We start from the raw sequence: 9,167 nt of genomic DNA on the forward strand, positions 1-9,167 counted from the left end.
TACACCCTATCAGATCAGCCTGGCAGAGCTAAGCAGGTCACCATACACCCTATCAGATCAGCCTGACAGAGCTAAGCAGGTCACCATACACCCTATCCGATCAGCCTGACAGAGCTAAGCAGGTCACCATACACCCTATCAGATCAGCCTGGCAGAGCTAAGCAGGTCACCATACACCCTATCAGATCAGCCTGGCAGAGCTAAGCAGGTCACCATACACCCTATCAGATCAGCCTGGCAGAGCTAAGCAGGTCACCATACACCCTATCAGATCAAGCTTTCAATTGTTTCCTAAACAGTTTGGCATTAGTTGACATTTCCTCACCATATGGAAACCACGTTTGACTACGTTCCATTTATTCCATTCCAGCCATTACACGGAGCCCGTCCTCCTATAGCTTCTCCCACCAGCCTCCACTGGTTGGCATTATCTGTGCACTAACATCCAATAAAGAGAGGTCTCTCTCTCAATCCATAGCTTCCAGCCAAACGCCTGGACGCTTTAGAGAGAGATACATCTGATCTGATTCCCTTTCAGCAGCGGTGATGGAAACAGAGCAGATAGGCAGAGCTCGTGTCCCAACCCATATGGCTCTGGTCGAAAGTACTATGTAGGAAATAGGGTGCCACATGACGCAGCCACAGAAATGTCTTGCCCATGATGACTCCATCTCCTCCTCTAAACACATTCCCTTCATCACTCCATCCCCTCCTCTCAACACATTCCCTTCATCTCTCCATCCCCTCCTCTCAACACATTCCCTTCATCTCTCCATCTCCTCCTCTAAACACATTCCCTTCATCTCTCCATCCCCTCCTCTCAACACATTCCCTTCATCTCTCCATCTCCTCCTCTAAACACATTCCCTTCATCTCTCCATCCCCTCCTCTCAACACATTCCCTTCATCTCTCCATCCCCTCCTCTCAACACATTCCCTTCATCACTCCATCCCCTCCTCTCAACACATTCCCTTCATCTCTCCATCCCCTCCTCTCAACACATTCCCTTCATCTCTCCATCTCCTCCTCTAAACACATTCCCTTCATCTCTCCATCCCCTCCTCTCAACACATTCCCTTCATCACTCCATCCCCTCCTCTCAACACATTCCCTTCATCTCTCCATCTCCTCCTCTCAACACATTCCCTTCATCTCTCCATCCCCTCCTCTCAACACATTCCCTTCATCATTATCACGTCCTCTTGTTTCTTTCTTTGGGAGGAGAAACGTTTGACCCTGTAAGCCGCATCACCTCCCCTTTATATACCTATATGATTTGTCTCAGCAATTGTTTTAAAACGTCAGGCGGATGAATACTGAGATGGAGTGACATCGGGGACTTGCGTCACAGACTGGAGAGTGTGAGCGACTCTGACAAACTGAATGTCATCCTTGTTGTATTAGCTGTATGTTATAAAGCAGGGGATCAGATCAGAGCCTGAAGGTCCCGAGTACTGTTGGTTTTCTGTTCTACCTAATAATTCATTCCATCCACCAGGTGTCCCAGGTCTAAATCAGTCCTTGACTAGCAAGGACACATTTAAATCAGCTGTGGAACTGGCTCTGGGGTCCAGCATTGAGTTAGTCTGCTATGCATGAATGTTAATTCAGAGTAGCCCACTGCAGCTATTCCATTCTCCTGTAGTACCTACCTAGAACTGACCTTTTACTATCCATACGCTCTACAATATTGTGATGAAACCACAGGACAACAATGGAGCTGCTCTTGAAACACAACAGATAAAGATAGCTTAATCAATGATCAACGTGGGGGGCAGAAACAGAAGAGGTGTTTGGATTCAAAGCTTTGTTAAAATGACAAAGACCGAAGTACATTTTAGCAATGATAAATTGTTTTTATCTTTGTTGTATTGTTACGGTACTGTAACGATTCTCCTCCTCCTCTCCATTTTCGGAGAAGGAGGAGTATTGAGGGAACCAAGGCGCAGCGGATTGTGAAGACATAATGATTTATTGAAGACACGACAAAATAACAAACACGACGTAGACAGAAAACGAACTATACTTGAATAAACTACAAAACAAATAAACGATGAAAACAGACCTGGACACGAACTTACATATAACTTGAAGAACGCACGAACAGGTACACGACTACAAACAAAACGCTACAGTCCCATGTGGCGTAACATCACACAGACACAAACACAGGAGACAACCACCCACAAACAAACAGTGTAATTGCCCTACCTAAATATGACTCTTGATTAGAGGAAAATGCAAACCACCTGCCTCTAATCAAGAGCCATACCAGGCAAACCAAAACCAACATAGAAACGAATAACATAGACTGCCCACCCAAAACACATGCCCTGACCATAAACACATAAAAACAACATAAAACAGGTCAGGACTGTTACAGTACCCCCCCCTCAAGATGCGCACGCCGGGCGCACAAGCACAAAGTCCAGGGGAGGGTCCGGGTGGGCAGTTGACCACGGTGGTGGTTCCGGCTCAGGACGCTGTCCCCTTACCACCTTAGTCACTCCCCTCTTCTGTCTACCCCTTCTAATGACCACCCTAAAACCACTTTCCCCTAAATAAACGGCCAACACCGGAACAAGGGGCAGCACCGGGACAAGGGGCAGCACCGGGACAAGGGGCAGCACCGGAACAAGGGGCAGCACCGGGATAAGGGGCAGCACCGGGACAAGGGGCAGCACCGGGACAAGGGGCAGCACCGGGACAAGGGGCAGCACCGGGACAAGGGGCAGCACCGGGACAAGGGGCAGCACCGGGACAAGGGGCAGCACCGGGACAAGGGGCAGCACCGGGACAAGGGGCAGCACCGGGACAAGGGGCAGCACCGGGACAAGGGGCAGATCCCGGCTGAAGGACTCTGGCAGGTCCTGTTTGGACGGCTCTGGCAGGTCCATGCTGGCTGACGGCTCTCGACGCTCATGGCAGACTGACGGCTCTCTACGCTCATGGCAGGCTGACGGCTCTCGACGCTCATGGCAGGCTGACGGCTCTCGACGCTCATGGCAGGCTGACGGCTCTCGACGCTCATGGCAGGCTGACGGCTCTCGACGCTCATGGCAGGCTGACGGCTCTCGACGCTCATGGCAGGCTGACGGCTCACGACGCTCATGGCGCTCTGACGGCTCTGGCTGCTCATGGCTCTCTGACGGCTCTGGCTGCTCATGGCTCTTTGACGGCTCTGGCTGCTCATGGCTCACTGACGGCTCTGGCTGCTCATGGCTCACTGACGGCTCTGGCTGCTCATGGCTCACTGACGGCTCTGGCAGATCCTGTCTGGTTAGCGGCTCTGGCAGATCCTGTCTGGTTGGCGGCTCTGGCAGATCCTGTCTGGTTGGCGGCTCTGGCAGATCCTGTCTGGTTGGCGGCTCTGGCAGATCCTGTCTGGTTGGCGGCTCTGGCAGATCCTGTCTGGTTGGCGGCTCTAGCGGCTCCTGTCTGGCTGATGGCTCTAGCGGCTCCTGTCTGGCTGACGGCTCTGTAGGCTCATGGCAGACGGGCGGCTTTGCAGGCTCATGGCAGACGGATGGCTCAGATGGCGCTGGGGAGACGGATGGCTCAGATGGCGCTGGGGAGACGGATGGCTCAGATGGCGCTGGGGAGACGGGCAGTTCAGTCATTGCTGTGCAGACGGCAGACTCCTGCCGGCTGAGGCGCACTGTAGGCCTGGTGCGTGGTGCCGGGACTGGTGGCACCGGGCTGGGGACACGCATCTCAGGGCTAGTGCGGGGAGCAGGAACAGGGCATACTGGACCCTGGGGACGCACATTAGGCCTAGTGCGTGGGGCCGGAACTGGTGGTACCGGACTGGGGACACGCATCTCAGGGCTAATGCGGGGAGCAGCAACAGGATGCACAGGACTCTGGAGACGCACAAGAGGCTTAGTGCGTGGGCCCGGAACTGGAGGCACCGAGCTAAATACACGCACCACAGGGAGAGTGCGTGGAGGAGGAACAGGGCTCAGGATACGCACTGGTAGCCTAGTGCATAGTGTAGACACTGTAGGTACTAGGCTGGGGCGGGGAGGTGGTGCCGGAAATACCGGACCGTGGAGGCGTACTGGCACTCTTGAGCATTGAACCTGCCCAACCTTACCTGGTTGAATGCTCCCGGTTGCCCGACCAGTGCGGGGAGGTGGAATAACCCGCACCGGCCTATGTAGGCGAACCGGGGAAACCATGCGTAAGGCAGGTGCCATGTATGCCGGCCCGAGGAGACGCACTGGAGACCAGACGCGTTGAGCCGGCCTCATGACACCTGGCTCAATGCCCAATCTAGCCCTCCCAGTGCGGGGAGGTGGAATAACCCGCACTGGGCTATGCACTCGTACAGGAGACACCGTGCGCTCTACTGCGTAACACGGCGCCTGCCCGTACTCCCGCTCTCCACGGTAAGCCTGGGAAGTGGGCGCAGGTCTCCTACCTGCCCTTGGCCCACTACCCTTTAGCCCCCCCCCAAGAAATTTTTGGGAGTTACTCACGGGCTTTTTCGGCTTCCGTGCCAGACGCGTTCCCTCATAGCTCCGGTTCCTCTCTCCGGTAGCCTCCGCTCTCCTCAGTGCCTCCAGCTGTTCCCATGGGAGGCGATCTCTACCAGCTAGGATCTCCTCCCATGTGTAGACACCCTTTCCATCCAGAACATCGTCCCATGTCCATTGCTCCTTCTTTTCCTGTCCCTTTCTCCTTTGACTCCGCTGCTTGGCTCTGGAGAGGTGGGTGGTTCTGTAACGATTCTCCTCCTCCTCTCCATTTTCGGAGAAGGAGGAGTATTGAGGGAACCAAGGCGCAGCGGATTGTGAAGACATAATGATTTATTGAAGACACGACAAAATAACAAACACGACGTAGACAGAAAACGAACTATACTTGAATAAACTACAAAACAAATAAACGATGAAAACAGACCTGGACACGAACTTACATATAACTTGAAGAACGCACGAACAGGTACACGACTACAAACAAAACGCTACAGTCCCATGTGGCGTAACATCACACAGACACAAACACAGGAGACAACCACCCACAAACAAACAGTGTAATTGCCCTACCTAAATATGACTCTTGATTAGAGGAAAATGCAAACCACCTGCCTCTAATCAAGAGCCATACCAGGCAAACCAAAACCAACATAGAAACGAATAACATAGACTGCCCACCCAAAACACATGCCCTGACCATAAACACATAAAAACAACATAAAACAGGTCAGGACTGTTACAGGTACTTCTGAAAACAACAGCTGGGTGAGTTTCTATCATAATGTTCGTAATAAGCAAGTCTTCACAGCACTCCCACCTAAATCCCCCAATAGAGAGGTTTACACTCATGCAGCTAGAGCTGAGAACCTCCACTTCAGTGGCTGACCCTTTAAAAACCTGTACACACATACACGTTTGTTTATGAAAATACTACAGTTAATGTGTTTTCCACATAATTGGCCAGTCTTTCTCTTCATATAGTTATGCCTGGACAATGTACTGCATAGAATCAAGGCTTGGTCCACAATGGGAGAAAAAAATAATCACATTTGTTTAACATTTTGGCTGCCATCTTCTCGGTTCACATTATGCAGATACAGATGGAGATTGCTGATTGCTGATTGCGGTCCAACAGACCTCTACTACAGAGAGCAATTAAGGCTTGGATTTGTCTCTCTAAGTATTTCTAGAGCATCAGTACCAGGCAGTTGTCACGACTTCCGCCGAAGTCGGTCCCTCTCCTTGTTCGGGCGGTGTTCAGCGGTCGGCGTCGCCGGCCTTCTAGCCATCGCCGATCCACTTTTAATTTTCCATTTGTTTTGTCTTGTCTTCCACACACCTGGTTCCAATTCCATAATTACATGTTGTGTATTTAACCCTCTGTTTCCCCCATGTCCTTGTCCGGAATTGTTTATTGTAATGCTTGTGCACGTTAAGCTGGTGTGTGATGGGTTTTACCCATTTAATATTGTACTGTTAACGGTGGTTTTATTTATTAAACTGCGCTGTTGTAAATCAGTTTTTGCTCTCCTGCGCCTGACTTCTCTGCCGCCAGTACGCACCCTTTACAGCAGTAAATATATCATTACAGCGTCAATACATGAAAATAAAAATAAATAAATAAAGCTTTCATTTTGTTCTTTTCAGAATTCAAATATCAAGCGAGGGCAGCTTTCATTCTGTAACCGTGATTAAAAACGGTCCCCAACGTAGCTATTGAACAAACCCTCAGCACCACTGCTCAGCAGGCCAGCAACCCATCTGAAGCCTCACTACAATAACACTGCAGTACATCAAATCAAATCAAACTTATTTATATAGCCCTTCTTACATCAGCTGATATCTCAACGTGCTGTACAGAAACCCAGCCTAAAACCCCAAACAGCAAGCAATGCAGGTGTAGAAGCACGGTGGCTAGGAAAAACTCCCTAGAAAGGCCAAAACCTAGGAAGAAACCTAAAGAGGAACCAGGCTATGAGGGGTGGCCAGTCCTCTTCTGGCTGTGCCGGGTGGAGATTATAACAGAACATGGCCAAGATGTTCAAATGTTCATAAATGACCAGCATGGTCAAATAATAAGAATCACAGTAGTTGTCAAGGGTGCAGCAAGTCAGCACCTCAGGAGCAAATGTCAGTTGGCTTTTCATAGCCAATCATTAAGAGTATCTCTACCGCTCCTGCGGTCTCTAGAGAGTTGAAAACAGCAGGTCTGGGACAGGTAGCACGTCCGGTGAACAGGTCAGGGTTCCATAGCCGCAGGCAGAACAGTTGAAACTGGAGCAGCAGCACGGCCAGGTGGACTGGGGACAGCAAGGAGTCATCATGCCAGGTAGTCCTGAGGCATGGTCCTAGGGCTCAGGTCCTCCGAGAGAAAGAAAGAGAGAAAGAGAGAATTAGAGAGAGCATACTTAAATTCACACAGGACACCAGATAAGACAGGAGAAGTGCTCCAGATATAACAAACTGACCCTAGCCCCCCGACACATAAACTACTGCAGCACAAATACTGGAGGCTGAGACAGGAGGGGTCAGGACACACTGTGGCCCCATCCGATGATACCCCCGGACAGGGCCAAACAGGAAGGATATAACCCCACCCACTTTGCCAAAGCACAGCCCCCACACCATTAGAGGGATATCTTCAACCACCAACATACCATCCTGAGACAAGGCCGAGTATAGCCCACAAAGATCTCCGCCACGGCACAACCCAAGGGGAGGCGCCAATCCAGACAGGAAGATCACGTCAGTGACTCAACCCACTCAAGTGACGCACCCCTCCTAAGGACGGCATGAAATAATACATTTTCACATTCATTCTACAGTACAGCGACAAGTCCTTAAAAAACACCCAAACGGTCTCGATCAGGGAGGAAAATCCAGATTCATTAAAATCCTGATGCCAGGCAGGGTACATCTTTTTCAAGTGGGTTCAAAACGCTGGAACTTGAACGTAGCCAATTACCTGGAGTGTGTGACTCAGTATAATAATGAACTTCATATTTGGCAGACATCACAGATACATTTAGGACTCTTTACACGAGTAATTTGTGTGGCAGGAAACTAGGAGAGCAATCAGTCCCCAAGATACTCAAGAGATGAGAGAAAGGGGTAAGAGGTATGGGGAAAAGAAGGAGATGGAGAGATGAGAGGAACAAGAGGATGTATTTTAGGATGTGGACGTAAAATGGGTGAAAGGAGTTGAAGAGTGAACCGAGTGATCTTGAGAATAGATTGAGTGTCCAGAAAGAAGTTGTTTCCCCAGTCTTCACACCCCTGACCAGACTCATCCCTACTAGTGGCAATTCTCTGTCCATTTTAAAAACAACCATTTTATTTATTTCCTTCATAGAACTACTTTCCATAAATGATATAAAGCTCATCCAGGATCCCCACACTAACTAGCCCACCATTAACACAGACTTTAAGGCTAAATTCCCCAGGGAAATGAACTCACTCAAACACACCAGCAGGATGATGCATCATTCTCGATGGAGTTTACTTTATGAATATTGACTAGTGCATTTCAAAGAGGGAGAAATATGCTCTAATAACATCAGACAAATTAGCCGGGGAGGCCCCTGGTAAAACAAAGAAATGGAATGTGTGTGGAAGACTCCGCAGAATGTGCTAATTAAGAGACATTGATCATGAATAGGGTTGCAAAGGAAAGGTATAACACTGGAAAAGTTCAAAGTTTACCAGTAAACTACCAAATTATCAGACAGGACTTCGCAACTAACACATGACTTAGTCACAACGACGCAAGTAAGTTGTGAGGAGGTTGGTTGTGACATTACCGTGTGGCAATGTTGTGACAACCTGTTTGGTTAGCAGCGTTATGGTACGTATCCCAGGATTCCTCCCAAATGACATCCTATTCCTTATATAGTGGACTACACTCTTAGAAAAAAGGTGCTATCTAGAATCAAAAAGCTTTTTTCGGCTGTCCCTATAGGAGAACCCTTTGAAGAACTCCTTTTGGTTCCAGGCAGAACTATTTTGGGTTCCATGTAGAACCCTTTCAACAGAGGGTTCTACATGGAACCCAAAATAATTCTGCCTGGAACCAAAAAGGGTTCTACCTGGCACCAAGAAGAGTTCTTCTATGTGGACAGCCGCAGAACCCTTTAGGAACCCTATTCCCTACATAGTGCACTACTTTTCCCTGTTCAAACGTCTAGTAAATAAGGAATAGGGTGCCATCTGGTACACAGACATAACGACACAATATGAATGAATCTTGGTGAGAACATGGCCGTCAGTCATTCTACCACTCCCATTGTCCTCAGAAAAGACCTGGCTGATTTCCGCTCCTTTCCAGTGTTTAACATTCACAGGAACGCTACAGTGGACTTCGACCAGGACGATGACGTTCCCTCCGACTGGAAACTTTCTCATGTACCACTTATTCCTCTAATCCCCCAGACTCAGAGTCAGAACCTTTAAATCACCTAACGGTTTTTATTCTTCAAAGAAACAGAAAGACAAAAGCTCCACAAAGGAAAAGCTGGAGGAAGATGAATCTTATTTTATTGAACTATGAGTTATTTGAAGCCGTATCATAACATTGTGAGCAATTATTTTTTTTAAATAGGGCAGAGCCTATCAATTTTCATGAGGGAACTCTTAAGAGGTATTTGACTGTAGTTGTGGTGTAATTAAAGTTTTTCTGAGGGATTCTG

This window comes from Salvelinus fontinalis, unplaced genomic scaffold (genome assembly GCF_029448725.1).
Source record: "Salvelinus fontinalis isolate EN_2023a unplaced genomic scaffold, ASM2944872v1 scaffold_0052, whole genome shotgun sequence".
In the NCBI taxonomy this organism is placed as follows: Eukaryota; Metazoa; Chordata; class Actinopteri; order Salmoniformes; family Salmonidae; genus Salvelinus; species Salvelinus fontinalis.